The sequence below is a fragment of the Coregonus lavaretus genome (genome assembly GCF_964263955.1).
Source record: "Coregonus lavaretus genome assembly, chromosome: 34".
Lineage (NCBI taxonomy): Eukaryota > Metazoa > Chordata > Actinopteri > Salmoniformes > Salmonidae > Coregonus > Coregonus lavaretus.
This window is the reverse complement of record NC_140021.1, coordinates 28,793,949-28,810,438: the sequence shown is the minus strand read 5'-3', so window position 1 is coordinate 28,810,438 and position 16,490 is coordinate 28,793,949. Positions and strand designations below refer to the sequence as shown.

Here is a 16,490-nt window from a genome sequence, read left to right as displayed (position 1 = left end):
CATTCTGTAATGAGGTGGGAGGATGTCTTGAAACCAGTTTCGAAGAGAAGTCTTGCACACAACTCATTTTGTTGTAGTGTAAAGAGTCAGACCTGGTGTCTCAGTTTGAATTTGGCCACACCACATCCAAGGCTAATGTAAGAATTGCGTAAACAGAGAAGTTTGCAAATCTGATGTTGAAGAAAAGCAGATCTTACTTCACATATTTTGTTAGTGTAAAAACGCAAAATGTCTGTGTTCCATTTCCTATGTGATCTGATCTGGAGTCAGTGTAAAGGCAGGTGTGAAGCAGGAGTCGTACTCTGGAGCGTTGCTCTGCATTCCTCCGCCCCTCACAACCAGGAGAGTGAGAGCTTCTTGTAGCTCTGCCAGGATGTCACTCGATACAAGGGCTGAAGAAACAGTTTCAAGCGCCTTGACTAACAGCTTCCTCTGTCAAATGTGTCACAAGAGTTATGTCTCTCTCCCTATAACTCTCTCTCTTTCTCTCTCTCTCAGTCTTTGATGATGGTGGAGAGGATCCAACTCAAGGAGGAGGAGGGGGGGATGTTGGTCGGGACACAGGTGAGAGTTTCTCAATCTAGAGGAGCAGGCAGCTGCAGCAGTAGGGATTATGGCCTAGTGTTGGTGCTGCTGACAGATCCTTGTCCTCACTGGGGCTACGGCACCACTTCAGCCCAGCCTAGAAGCACCTGACCCGGGTCATGGCACCACTCACACTGCCTGCCTACCTGCCCCAGGCTCTCTGCTCCTCCAGCTCTATTACACTAGCACAGTACACTCAGCTAGCACATTTGGTTCCTTGGAAGTTGTAGGAACGAAGCCATACGTTTCCTGACCGGTAAAACAGAACATTTTTTAAACATTCTGAGAACAGAAATGAACATTTGGATGGGCTGGAAATACCAAGAGATGAGTTTGGATTGGTTTGCCATGTAGCACGCTTCTGTCTATAACATGAGCTGCTCAGTATGTGTAGGTATTCCTTTCTAACGCTGCTTTTTTGAAAGATATCACGAAGAACTGCAGAAAACACCTGTCTCCGGATTACATCTTCAAACTAAGGGCAACCATGGCATCCGTGACAGAGAGGAAGAAGCGTTCATCCATGTATACGGGTAAGAGAGTCTAGCTAGCTACATTTTCAGATATACGTTTCTTGTTTTGTCAGAAAGTCATTTTCATTGCAAGTTAAAGCGCACTGTCAGCTAGCTAACATTAGCTGGCTGGCTCGCCAGCTAACGTTACGTGTATGATCTGTGTAGTAATATTATTCGTATCTCAGAGCTATTGGCATTGCTAGTTTAAGCCTAATGTTAGCTAGCTAACATTGAACCGAGTTGGTTAGCTTTAGCTACCTGTAGATTCATGCAGGGTAGTAACGTTATGAGTTGGAATTATGAAAAATTGTTTAGCTAGCTAGCTAGCTACATGTCTAAACAAAAGAATCCACTATGCAAGTAACCATTTCACTGTACCGTTTACACCTTCTGTATCCTGTGCATGTGACAAATAAACTTGTGAAGAATTACATGTCTTGCACCAAAGTCAAATTAGGATATTACGTAGGCCAACGAGACAGTGTCCAAGTTAAAAAATAATCCGGTAGAATGGCCTGGTTTTATTTAGTCACACTCACAACCGTAAGCTATTTTCTGTAATTAGCTCGCCATTAACTTGTAAATAATGATCTTGTTGTGAGTTTATTTTCCTGTAATAATGAGTACAAATTAGCTAAAGTTAAGACGTTGTCAACTATATGACATGGTCATTATTTGAACTGGCTAGCCAGCTAACATAACGTTAGCTAGCTAGCTAACAAGCTAGAAACTAACCAAAACATTGTTTTGAAAGTTGCTTTTAGTTGCCTGATTTGCTAGATTGACATATACTAAATTCATTTTTAAACGGATGGGTTTAATGGTGTTAAAATACACCAGTTATGCTATTTTGGACCACCAGGCTGCTGATGTCATGCAGCCTGTTGTTTTTGTGTTTATACTTTTTCATAACGACAATGACAAGTTTGATGTCGGACGACAATAGAATGTTCATGATGTCACTGCGACAACAGTATACAGACATGTCGATAGACGTAGAATAAACTAGCCTTTAGTATTGAAATCTTTGGTTGTTTAGTACACTACCGTACTCACTCTGTTTAGGACATGGCCTCACATGTGAATCCTTAAAGAGATGGGTGGGGCTAAGGCTTAAGCGGGTGTGAACGAGGTTGAATGGTTGTAGACAAAGAAGAGCTCTCCAGTAGGTGTACCAAAACATTCAAGGGCCATTTTCTCAAAAGTGGGGTTACAAGTTTATCAACTTTCAAAGCAGAATTACTTTCCCATTGTTCCTCAACTGTAGTGTATGATATACCATTTTCTAGCTCTGAGTCTCTACTTTTATCCAATGTAAAAATCACAATTTCAAATGTTGCTACAAAAGACCGAATCGAGCCATTCACTATCTGCCGTTTGCACATCTGACTGGGGAAAAGGACCATTTGATGCCTTTAAAGTTCGTCTCAATAGTTAATGTTATGCCTGAGCAAATCACTGAATATTGTCAATGGAAATTATGTAGCTAAGTCATTGTTTTGCACTCATTGAGGATTTGGAGTACCTTTATTTTTCTAAATGTTCTTGAGGATCAGCCTGAATATAATCTTGGCAACACAGAACCAGATTTTGCGAGACCAAATACTCAATTTAGTTCTGGGTTTGAATGTTGAGATGCTGAACTAGTGCGAGTGATGGAACTAGAGCAGTTCATCTTTGGTAGTCCACAACATTTTCAAAAGATGGCAGGTGTAGGTGCACACCCACAGTTCGTGATTCGTACAAATAACCAGTGACACAAAACCAGAGCACTAGTAGAACTGTTCCTCGTTATCTGACAGATCCCACAGTCTTCTAACAGACGTAACATGTTTTCGTCTATTACAAGAGACTAGCCCGAATATATTACTTTTCATAATGGTTTTGCAGTGCTATATTAATGATGATGTCCAACAAATACAGTTGCTTTACATACATTCTCATACTTTGAACATGCATGTATTGATCATTCAAGAAAATCCTTGAATGAAGAAGTACATTTATGTGTGGTTGGTAGACAAACTATTTGAGTAGAATATGTTTGTATTCATTTGATAACACCATACTGCACAGCCACAGTGCCCTTACCCTGCTGTAGAAAGAATACCCTGCAACACAAACTCACATTAGTTCTCTCCTGACTAATTACATTATGATAATTGATGACAGTAAAGGAGGAGCCAACATTTAATTGATTTGGGTCAAGGAAACTGCATCTCTGTCTATTTACCTTTGATCCAACTTACTGGCAATAAATACAAATGGTAAATCAAGTAAAGTTATGGTTTTAGCTGAAATGCTACAGGGCGTATAACATTTATTATGTTTATGCCTAAACCTCTGGCATTAAATTGGCTATATGCTTTTTATCAGATAGAAATTGGGCCCTATTGATAGGCTGATAGCGTTCTCTTCCACAAAAGCGCTGCAACACCAGCCAGAGGCCACACCTTCTCTCGACCAAGGTGGAAATCACTCAGCTAGCTGCAATCCACACTCACGCTAAACCATCTGTAGTCTACATACTTTATTGGAACAGAAAGATGTGATAAAAAAGCGATATGTACATCTCTATATAAATCAGCCTCTCTTATCTGAGTTGTGAATTTGGGATCAATCAGACATTCCTGTGCGCTTTGTCAGAGCCTGCAACATATTTGCATCCAGGGTCACAGCCAGCTAACCTGGGAGAAGGAGGGTTGTCTTTCTGCTTGCGACCATCCGGCTCTGGATTCAGTTCAAGTGATTCCTGAATTCCACAGCGGTCTGATGGGAGGAGTGCTTTTAACTACTGTAAATCCTGCCTCAAATACTGTACATACATGTCACTTCTGCTGCAGCTCTCTGATCCAATTAGTTACTCATGGGGATTTATGACTTGGATAATATTCAATTCAATAACTACTGTATTCACTGGGACAGTAAAATATGGGTGAGAATGTCTGCATCTCTCTCTGTCCCTCTGGGGGCAAGAAGAGGAAATACAACTCCAATGTGAAATTGGGCAAATAATTACTAAGCACAAATCAGAACCTCTCACTCAACATCTACATGCATAACGCAAAGCTGTGTGCACAGTAAGTGTCCCTGGTTTTGTCATGAGTAAACAATTTAACGTATCTATTTGTTTGTATATATGCCATAACGTTCTATTAAATATAAATAGAAAGTTATATTAAGTTCTATTAAATAGAAAGTTCTATTAAGTTATGTTAAATAGAAAGTTCTATTAAAACTGGCTTGGGTATTTTGACACTACAAGTTCTTTCCTCATTCTGAGGGCGCTGGACTGTAAAATGACTCGTAAAACGGCTCATAGTTTAGTATGTAATTTCCCATGGAAATTATAGATTGAGGCTTATCTAGCAGTGACTATACTAGTCATCTCTGGCAATTATCTGTAAGTATCATCATTGTTTAGTTGAATACCCTCTGCTATTATTTTCTTTCACCATGAATTAGGGCCTATGAAAATTACAGGTTGGAGGCCTGTCTCACTGTATTATGGCCTATAAGTGCTGATATTGATGGGAAAGTAATGGTAGTCCTAGGCCCTAAATGTAAACAGTATCTAAGGTGATATTTATTCTGCTCTCACGTGGAGTGCTGTGGAGCAGAGCACTGGGGTAAAGGCAGGAGTGAGGCCTGTTGTGGATCTGTGTGGGGCAGGCCCTAGCCTACATATTCTACTTACCTCAGGAGTGACACAGGTCTGGCTAATAAAGATAAAGATGTAAATTAATATATTAATGTATATAAATTAATATATATTAATACATTTTCAATGTCTGTTAATATGTAAATATGTAAAATTACATTTATGTAAATGTCATTTTCAATGTCTGTTAATAGGTAATTATGTAAAATTACATTTATGTAAATGTACATTTTCAATGTCTGTTAATATGTAAATATGTAAGATAAAGTGTAATGATGTAATGCCTAGAGGCTGATATTAAAACTGACATTGTCAGTTACAGTTGAATCGCCTGTTGCACAAAATCTTCAATAGAGAGCTATAGACTACAACTACTTAGCCAGATAAGTCTTTTTTCCTGTGAACTCTGTATGTAGTTGTGAACCAGATATGAATGTGTGATCAAGAGATCTGGCAGTCATCCACAATTTGTTCAGCTCCACTCCCCAGCTGAGATCTTAGTGACACTGAAACACATCTACTACCTTGAGTGTTACTTACTCTCCAATCAATCTGACTGCCAGCTCCTCTATTCATGTTTAAGGAGCTGTTAAATGGTTATGGTTAATTTAAAATCGGGAAGCTCTTGTTACGCAACACCTCCTGAAACAGCTCTCTTGACACCCACGCCGGGGTTAAGATATTACGTTTTCATCTGTTAGTGGGTCGCCTTCTCTGAGAATGCAAACCGCATTCTCCGGGGTAGAATGTAGAATAGAATACAGCCGATAACTTTCAATCAGAGCTTCTCTCTATGCAATCACACTGTCATTGTTCGTCTCATGTTGTGGAAAGCGCCTTTTGACAGAGCCCTGTAATGAATCACCTGGCCAAGTCTTTTGGAAAGGAGCAATTCAGATCTTTTTCATGAGTTAGAAGGTGGAAAAAAACCGACATTCAATTCATTTCTCCTGCTCTTTTATGTCTACAGCTTTTCATTGGAACACAGTGTTTTAAAAGTTATTCACTGCAGCAACCCCTCTCTTTTCTTCTCGCAGAGCTTCGCAAAACAAATATCTAGCAGGGTAGTTCATAAAGGAAGTGATTTTACTTACTCAAGGTGCTGACCGTAGGGCACACTGTTATGTTGGAGGCTTAGAAAAACAAAACTTAAGCCAAATTGGCAGAGGCTTCTAATTGTACCGTGTTCATCTGGTGAAAAATAATCGCTCAATCTTTTGTTTCTTAAAGCAATGAAGAAAAGTTATTTTTCAACTTCGACAAAAATATATATTCTAATATCAACTTCCAAGAGTCGAAAGGAGGACAAATATAAACTTGCAGGAACAGCATGTAAGCACATGATCTGTGGTCCAAGGTGAATGTTTTTCAAAAGGCTGAATAAATCATAGGAATACTGACGGAGGGAATAGTGTATCTCCCTGAGTCTAATCAGAGACACTCCCTGAGTCTAAGCAGTGAGGATGAGTTAAAGCACCTTTGATTTACAGTGCCATCGGAAAGTATTCAGACCCCTTGACCTTTTCCACATTTTGTTAAGTTACAGCCTTATTCTAAAATGGATAAAATAAAATAAATGTCCTGATCAATCTACACACAATATTCCACAAAGACAAAGCAAAAACAGGTTTTTAAACATAAAAAAAAACAGAAATACCTTATTTACATAAGTATTCAGACCTTTGCTATGTGACTTGAAATTGAGCTCAGGTGCATCCTTTTTCCATTGATCATCCTTTAAATGTTTCTTCAACTTGATTGGAGTCCACCTGTGGTAAATTCAATTGATTTGACATTATTTGGAAAGGCACACACCTGTCTATATAATGTCCCACAGTTGACAGTGCACGTCAGAGCAAAAACCAAGCCATGAAGTCGAAGGATTTGTCCGTAGAGCTCTGAGGCAGGATTGTGTCGAGGCACAGATCTGGGGAAGGGTACCATAAAATGTCTGCAGCATTGAAGGTCCCCAAGAGCACAGTGGCCTCCATCATTCTTAAATAGAAGAAGTTTGGAACCACCACTTGTGGTCCTCTGTAGCTCAGCTGGTAGAGCACGGCGCTTGTAACGCCAAGGTAGTGGGTTCGATCCCCGGGACCACCCATACACAAAAATGTATGCACGCACGACTGTAAGTCGCTTTGGATAAAAGCGTCTGCTAAATGGCATTTTATTATTATAAGACTCTTCCTAGAGCTGGCCGCCCGGCCAAACTGAGCAATCGGGGGAGAAGGGCCTTGGTCAGGGAGGTGACCAAGAACCCGATGGTCACTCTGACGGAGCTCCAGAGTTCCTCTGTGGAGATGGGAGAACCTTCCAGAAGGACAACCATCTCTGCAGCACTCCCCAAATCAGGCCTTTATGGTAGACTGGCCAGACGGGAGCCACTCCTCAGTAAAAGGCACATGACAGCCCGCTTGGAGTTCGCCAAAAGGCACCTAAAAGACTCTCAGACCATGAGAAACAAGATTCTCTGGTCTGATGAAACCTACGGTGAAGCATGGTGGTGGCAGCATCATGCTGTGGGGATGTTCTTCAGCGGAAGGTACTGGGAGTACTGAGTAAAGGGTCTGAATACTTATGTAAATGTTTTTTTTTAAATTTGCAAACATTTATAAACACCTGTTTTTGCTTTGTCATTATGGGGTATTGTGTGTAGATTGATGAGGGGAAAAAACTATTTAAGCAATTTTAGAATAAGGCTGTAACGTGACAAAATGTGGAAAAAGACAAGGGGTCTGAATACAAAACGTACAGTCAATAACACAATAGAAAATCTATATACAGTTTGTGCAAATGTAGTAAGTTATGGAGGTAAGGCAATAAATAGGCCATAGTGCAAAATAATTACAATTTAGTATTAACACTGGAATGATAGATGTACAGAAGATGATGTGCAAATAGAGATACTGGGGTGCAAATTAGCAAAAAAAATAACAATATGGGGATGAGATTGTTGGGTAGGCTAATTACAGATGGGCTGTGTACAGGTGCAGTGATCGGTAAGCTGCTCTGACAACTGATGCTTAAAGTTAGTGAGGGAGATAAGAGTCTCCAGCTTCAGAGATTTTTGCAGTTCGTTCCAGTCATTGGCAGTAGAGAACTGGAAGGAATGGCGGCCAAAGGAGGTGTTGGCTTTGGGGATGACTAGTGAGATATACCTGCTGGAGCGCATACTACGGGTGGGTGTTGCTATGGTGATCAATGAGCTAAGATAAGGCAGGGATTTGCCTAGCAGTGATTTATAGATGACCTGGAGCAAGTGGGTTTGGTTACGAATATGTAGTGAGGGCCAGCCAACGAGAGCGTATAGGTCACAATGGTGGGTAATTGTCACGATCGTCGTAGGGAATAGACCAAGGCGCAGCGTGATGAACGAACATGTTTAAACTTTATTATCTTTAGTGATAATAGACAACAATAAACAAAACAAGAAACGACTCGTGAAGTCCACGGTAACAATGACCAACACGGAACAAGAACCCACAAACACAAAGGGAAAACAGACAGTTTAAATATGGCTCCCAATCAGAGACAACCAACGACAGCTGACACTCGTTGCCTCTGATTGGGAGTCACTCTGGCCAACATAGAAATAAACACAACAGAAAGAACACACCCTGGCTCAACATATAGTCCCAGAGCCAGGGTGTGACAGTAATATATGGGGCTTTGGTGACAAAACGGATGGCACTGTGATAGACTACATCCAATTTGCTGAGTAGAGTGTTGGAGGCTATTTTGTAAATGACAAGGATCGGTAGGATAGTCAGTTTTACGAGGGCATGTTTGGCAGCATGAGTGAAGGACGCTTTGTTGCGAAATAGGAAGCCGATTCTAGATTTAACTTTGGATTGGAGATGCTTAATGTGAGTCTGGAAGGAGAGTTTACAGTCTACCCAGACACCTAGGTATTTGTAGTTGTCCACATATTCTAAGTCAGACCCGCCGAGAGTAGTGATTCAAGTCGGGCAGGCGGGTGCAAGCAGCGTTCGATTGAAGAGCATGCATTTGGTTTTACTAGTGTTTAAGAGCAGTTGGAGGCTACGGAAGGAGTGCTGTATGGCATTGAAGCTCGTTTGGAGGTTTGTTAACACACAGCGTCCAATGAAGGGCCAGATGTATACAAAATGGTGTCGTCTGCGTAGAGGTGGATCTGAGAGTAACCAGCAGCAAGAGCGACATCATTGATATACACAGAGAATAGAGTCGGCCCGAGAATTGAACCCTGTGGCACCCCCATAGAGACTGCCAGAGGTCCAGACAACAGGCCCTCCGATTTGACACATTGAACTCTATCTGAGAAGTAGTTGGTGCACCAGGCGAGGCAGTCATTTGATAAACCAATGCTATTTAGTCTGCCAATAAGAATGCAGTGATTGATGGAGTCGAAAGCCTTGGCCAGGTCGATGAAGACGGCTGCACAGTACTGTCTTTTATCGATTGTGGTTATAATATCGTTTAGGACCTTGAGCGTGGCTGAGGTGCACCCATGACCAGCTCAGAAACCAGACTGCATAGCGGAGAAGGTACGGTGGGATTCGAAATGGTCGGTGATCTTTTTGTTAACTTGGCTTTCAAATACCTTCGAAAGGCAGGGCAGGATGGATATAGGTCTGTAACAGTTTGGATCTAGAGTGTCACCTCCTTTGAAGAGGGGGATGACCGCGGCAGCTTTCCAATCTCTGGGGATCTCAGACGATACAAAAGAGAGGTTGAACAGGCTGGTAATAGGGGTTGCGACAATTTTGGCGGCTAATTTTGGAAAGAAAGGGTCCAGATTGTCTAGCCCAGCTGATTTGTAGGGGTCCTGATTTTGCAGCTCTTTCAGAACATCAGCTATCTGAATTTGGGTGAAGGAAAAAGCCGCGGGGGGGAGGGGGGGGGGGGTGGGGGGGGTGCAGAGCTGAGCAAGTTGCAGCGGAGGGTGCAGAGCGCAGCTGGGAGGAGGTGCTGTTATTCTCCATGGACTTTACAGTGTCCCAAAACTTTTTGGAGTTGGTGCTACAGGATGCAAATTTCTGTTTGAAAAAGCTAGCCTTTGCTTTCCTAACTGATTGTGTATATTGGTTCCTGACTTCCCTGAAAAGTTGCATATCGCGGGGGCTGTTCGATGGATGAGGAGATGTGATGAGATGTGATGGTGTGGGGGTGCTTTATTGGTAACACTGTCAGTGATTAATTTAGAATTCAAGGCACATTTAACCAGCATGGCTACCACAGCATTCTGCAGCGATACGCCATCCCATCTGGTTTGCGCTTAGTGGGACTATAATTTGTTTTTCAACAGGACAATAACCCAAAACACACCTCCAGGCTGTGTAAGGGCTATTTGACCAAGGAGAGTGATGGAGTGCTACATCAGATTAACTGGACTCCACAATCACCCAACCTCAACCCAATTGAGATGGTTTGGGATGAGTTGGACCGCAGAGTGAAGGAAAAGCAGCCAACAAGTGCTCACCATATGTGGGAATTCCTTCAAGACTGTTGGAAAAGCATTCCTCATGAAGCTGGTTGAGAGTGTGCAAAGCTGTCATCAAGGCAAAGGGTGGCTATTTGAAGAATCTCCAATATAACATATATTTTTATTTGTTTAAAAATTTTTTGGTTACTACATGATTCCATATGTGTTATTTCATAGTTTTGATGTCTTCACTATTATTCTACAATGTAGAAAATAGTAAAAAATAAAGATAAACCCTTGAATGAGTAGGTGTGTCCAAATTTTGACTGGTACTGTATATCATGCTCATTTAATTTAGACAAGCAAAACATTTGCTTTAGTACACTCAAAAAAATAGTTTTGATTTGTTCTTAAAGGGGTACAAACGCTTGTCATGGTAAACTGTAAGGTACGTCCTTTGTACCTTTAGTTATAGGTACAGTGCCTTCAGAAAGTATTCATACCCCTTGACTTATTCCACACTTTGTTGTGTTAAAGCCTGAATTCAAAATGGATTCAATAGATTGTTGTTCTCCCCCCTACATACGATACCCCATAATGACAAAGTGAAAACATTTTTTTAGACATTTTAGCACATTTACTGAAAATGAAATACAGAAATATCTCATTTACATAAGTATTCACACCGCTGAGTCAATACTTTGTAGAAGCACCTTTAGCAATGATTACAGCTGTGAGTTTTTTGGGGTAAGTCTCTAAGAGCTTTGCACACCTGGATTGTACATTCTATAGCTAGAGGACTCCTGATATCTCCAGGAGTGATAAGTATATATATTTTTTGTCTTTATCTGTTGTGGTGTAGTACTGTCTTTTTGCTACCTAGGGCCATCTACTTTAAGTGCTGCCTGTCTTCCCAGTGGCCTACTTGGTGTGTGAACTGCTGACTGCTCATAATTTGCAGATGATTGTTGACACATCAACCAGGATCAAGGGGCAGGGCAATTTGTTTTGGTAATCAGTGGCTGTATTGGGGAGGGAGTGGTTTCCCCTCTCCTAGGCAATCAGCAATTAGTACAGGGAGGTGTGCTCTCCACCGCTGCTAGGCCATTAGCAATTAGTGTTAGTACTTCAGTCTCCCCTGTTTTCTCAGCGGCAGCTGTAAGCAGCGGTTTTTGTCGCAAAACTAAGACCGTTGCCGAAACAATGCTGGTTTTGCCGAGTTGTTTGTGGAAGGAAAGAGAGGAGGGCTCCACACCACTCTCTCACTTTAGTATCTTACCTAGTTATTTACAGAATCTCATTTTGCTATTTTTTTTGCTTTGTCAACTATGTGAGTTTTTTCTATACCTGTTTGCACCTCTCCCTGTAGGCTTTGCAGACGCTCGCCACCCATTGGCTGCAACCCTTCTAATTTAGTGTACCCTGCGCGCACAACACATGGAATTCCGGGTCTGTGGCAGTGTTTGGAATTGCCGATCTGCGGTCAAGAACGCTGAGTTCATCTCAACCTATGCTGCCCTTCAGTCCCTTGACTTTTTGGCACTGAGGAAGACATGGATCACCCCAGAGAACACTGCTACTCCAGCTGCTCTTTCTTCATCTGACTATATTTTCTCTTATAGTCCGAGAGCATCTGGTTGTCGCGGTGGTGGCGCAGGTCTACTCATTTCTCCTAAGTGGAGATTTTCTATTTTCTCCCTCTCTCACCTGTCCATCTCCTCATTTGAATGCCATGTTGTCACTGTCACTTGTCCACTCAAGCTTAACATTATTGTCATCTATCACCCACCAGGTGCCCTTGGAGAGTTCCTCAATGAGCTTGACACCTTGATAAGCTCATTTCCTGACGATGGCTCACCATGTTTTAGTCCCCATTGGCCTCATGGGGAAATCGCTGAGTGGTTTCATTCCTCTCTGGCAACTCTGTTAGGAAGGATGCCTGTATCTTTATATTGACTGGGTGTATTAATACACCATCCAAAGTGTAATAACTTCACCGTGCTCAAAGGGATATTCAGCGTCTGCTTTTTTTTTATTTTGTGTTCGGCGCATGTGACAAATACCATTTTATTAAATTTCAGTTCATTTGGTGTTAGTATATCCAACAGTTGGAATTTGTATTCACCCGCAACCTGCATTCAGAATGACTGCCAGGGTTTGTACCCTGGGAAACAGAATTTTACCTTCACCGTACGTTGAGAGTGAAATGATTGTACCTAATATATTCAACATATTGGGTACAAAAATATACCATTATATTACACTCCAAAAAATAAAGGAGCAAGTTGGAACCAAATAAGGTTCTTGAGAGTGATGCCATAGTTTCTGAAGAACCATAAATGGGATGGTTCTTTCAAGAACCATACAAAATTCCAATACCAGAAATGTTTAGGCCCTCCAGGACTGGAATTGAATAGCCCTGCTGTAGGGTTTTAAGCCGATATTTGGATATTTCCCAGGGTACCTTTCGTGTAAACTTTTTAGTTACCAGTACCACCCATGACTGTGTTTGGTAGTGACAGAGACATGGTTGTTGCAATCATTTTCATTGCTATGGTCTTCAGCAAGTGAGAGCTTAAGTGAATATGTTGTCATCAAAATGTAATTCTTTAAGACAATACATATTTCTTAAGGCCTTCTTTTGAGGGCCTAACTTTAACCTAGCACAGGGGCCTAAAACTCAAATCCCATTATGCTGGTTTGCAAAGTGTTGTGTAATTCCTACTGGAATCCAGTCAGAGTGGGGATATCCAACAGTAGGACTTTTCATTCACCTGCAACCTTAAGAGCTGAGGAAGAACCATTTAAGAACCTTTATTTTTTTCAGTGTAGATTATCCTAAAAGGTACCGAACAGTACCATGTGAGATCATACGTGTACCTCTGAAGGTACATTGTGTGTATTTTTTACGTTTTGTGTACCCCCAGGATACAATAATGTACAGGGATTTTTCTGCCATTGAAATCCTTGGGCAGCAGTCTAAGGCACTGCATCGCAGTGTTGCGGCGTCACTACAGCCTGGGGTTCGATCCTGTGTCACAACCGGCCGTGACCGGGAGTCCCATAGGATGGCGCACAATTGGCCCAGCGCTGTTCGGGTTAGGGGAGGGTTTGGCTGGGGGGGCTTTACTGGCTCATCGAGCTCTAGCGACTCCTTGTGGCGGGCCGGGCGCCTGCAGGCTGACTTCGGTCATCAGTTGAACAGTGTTTCTTCCGACACATTGGTGCAGCTGGCTTCCGGGTTAAGCGGGCGGGTGTTAAGAAGCGCAGCTTGGCGGGTCATGTTTCGGAGGACGCATGACTCGACCTTCGCCTCTCCCAAAACAGTGTAACATTTTTCTGGGGATAAATTAGATAAATAAAAAATCGTAATGGGTCCACACTCAAAAATATGTCGCATAAAGCTTGTGTAGAAATGTGTAGAATTGCAGGAAATTGGCTTGCAAACACAAAATGTTCTCTGCACCGCCAAGATGAGGGCCTCTAAAATTATCTCTAAAATTCAGCGTCACGAGGGGCCGACTGCGGCTATTACCACACCCCCTGCCACACCCACCACCTATGCCCCTTTTTGTTCCTAAAAAACCCCTGCTGTACTCCTATTTCTATAGGAGACAGCTGTGGATGTGAATTAACATTAGAGGTTTGGAGGGGTAAGGACAAAGTTAGTACTGGCTTACTGAACAGGAGTTAAAGGAAAGATTCACCCATTTCTTATGTTATTTTGTATTTGTGCATCTCTGAGCAATGTTCTATCGATTCCCGGGATAATTTCATGTTTTCGTGTGCGTTTTCTATTCACCTTTCAAGCAGGCAGAAAAACAGCTGGTATGATGCATTTTGCTGGCTGTATTTCTGCCTGCTTGAACGACGAATACACATGAAAACTTGAAATGACCCCGGGAATCAATAGAACATCGCTCAGAGATGCACAAATACGATATAACATTCAAAATTGATTAATCCTAATTAAGGTTAGGTATGGTTGTTGGTGTCTCTGCTTTATGACAGTGAGACATCATTTATACACTGAATAAAAATATAAATGCAACATTTCAAAGATTTTACTGAGTTACAGTTCATGTAAGGAAATCAGTCAATTGAAATAAATTCATTAGGCCCTAATCTATGGATTTCACAAGACTGGGAATACAGATATGCATCTCTTCGTCACAGATACCTTAAAAAAAAAAAGTAGGGGCGTGGATCAGAAAACCTGTCAGTATCTGGTGTGACCACATGCTGCCTCATGCAGCGCGACAAATCTCCTTCACATAGAGTTGATCAGGCTGTTGATTGTGGCCTGTGGAATGTTGTCCCACTCCTCTTCAATGGCTGTGCGAAGTTGCTGGATATTGGCGGATTCATCCATGAAGAGCACACTTCTCCTGAATGCCAGTGGCCATCGAAGGTGAGCATTTGCCCACTGAGGTTGGTTACAACGCTGAACTGCAGTCAGGTCCAGACCCTGGTGAGGACGACGAGCACGCAGATGAGCTTCCCTGAGACGGTTTCTGACAGTTTGTGCAGAAATTCTTCGGTTGTTCCAACCCTCAGTTTCATCAGCTGTCCGGGTGGCTGGTTTCAGATGATCCCACCGATGAAGAAGCCGGATGTGGAGGTCCTGGGCAGGTGTGGTTACACGTGGTCTGCAGGTGTGAGTCTGGTTGTACGAACTGCCATATTCTCTATAACGACGTTGGAGACGGCTTATAGTAGAGAAATTAACATTACATTCTCTGGCAACAGCGCTGGTGGACATTCTTGCAGTCAGCATGCCAATGACACGCTCCCTCAAAACTTGAGACATCTGTGGCATTGTGTTGTGTGTCAAAACTGCACGTTTTAGAGTGGCCTTTTATTGTCCCCGGCACAAGGTGCACCTGAGTAATGATCATGCTGTTTAATCAGCTTCTTGATATGCCACACCTGTCAGGTGGATGGATTATCTTGGCAAAGGAGAAATGTTCACTAACAGGGATGTAAAAAAGGGATGTAAATTTGTGCACAAAATTTGAGATAAATAAGCGTATGGAATATTTCTGGGATCTTTTATTTCAGCTCATGAAACATGGGACCAACTCTTTACATGTTGTGTTTACATTTTTGTTCAGTGTAGATCCAGCCGGACTGTACCTGCCAGCTGTGCAGAGATCAGTCCACCCATGTCCTCACGACTGCAGACAAAGTAGCTGAGTGACAGGATCCAAACCTTGGATGACCCCTTCACTTCGGGACACAGGGACTTGACCTTAGACAGACTGTTAGAGCACATTTCATTAACACGCCGATGTCATATGAAGTGTTCCACCTCAGTTTTAGCTGCTCCTCTGCGTCTATATTTATCTATAAAAAATTCCTTAACGCACACTGCCAACGATGTTGCCAAGCGCCTCAGGAGATGCCTTTTTGACACACCTGAGCAAATATACTTTACTCCAGAGGCGTACAATGTAATCATATTGTGCAAGGTGAATTCTGGGCTTGATGATTAATGTTGTTTGGGAAGAGTAAAGCCACTGAGCTAGTAAAATAATTTGCACAATACATAACCAGCATACAGGTCAAGCATCAGATCTTTATCACGTTTGCACAAAATAATGGTTCTTAAATGGTTCTTCCTCAGCTCTTAAGGTTCCTTGTCGAACTCTTGCCCGATAAAGAACCTTTGAGTTAAGTGTGGGGTTCTTGACGTGGCAACTACGGTTCTTCAGAATTCTAAAAGGTTCCTAAAATGTATGGAAGGCTGCAGATGTGTCCCTTTCATAGCACACAGTAAATTGGCCAGTGTTAACTAATGTAGATATTTTCAGTGTAACATTTCTAGTGTTGATTCAAGAGTGGTGTAAAAGTACCCCAGTGTTGGTGTTAATAGCCAGAGTTGAACCAACACCACGCCCATTGATTTTTGGAATAGTTGGTTTCAATATCTATGTTTTTGCATGTACATTGATTGATTAATTAATCTTATGCTATTCAAATATACTGTAAATAACATACATTTTTCTAAACTATTCCAATCTGTTACTTGGACTTACTGAAATGGTGGCTCCAGTTTAGATGCTTAAGGTAGTCTCATATCTTAGTCTTCCCAACCCTGGCAGTCATTCTGAATGCAGGCTAATAAAAATTCCAAATGTTGGATATCCCCACTCTGACTGAATTCCAATAGGACTTACACATAACTTTGCAAGCCAGCATAATGTGACTTAAGTTTTAGGCCCCTGTGTTAGGTTTAAATTAATGAATGCAACAACTCTGTCACTAGCAAACACAGTCATGGGTGGTACAGGTAAGTCTAAAATTCAATCGAAAGGCACCCTTG

At 41.9% G+C, this 16,490-nt stretch overlaps 1 pseudogene across 1 annotated transcript in view; it reads left to right on the top strand.

Annotated features, from left to right (window-relative positions):
* Positions 1 to 228: 228 nt before the first annotated feature.
* The window catches only part of LOC311108911 (RING finger protein 32-like), a 78,958-nt pseudogene continuing 62,696 nt past the window's right edge, over positions 229 to 16,490 (top strand). The window contains exons 1-2 of the transcript in view: positions 229 to 346; positions 499 to 564. The product of the transcript in view is annotated as an RING finger protein 32-like (transcript). The remainder of the gene's footprint in view (positions 347 to 498; positions 565 to 16,490) is intronic.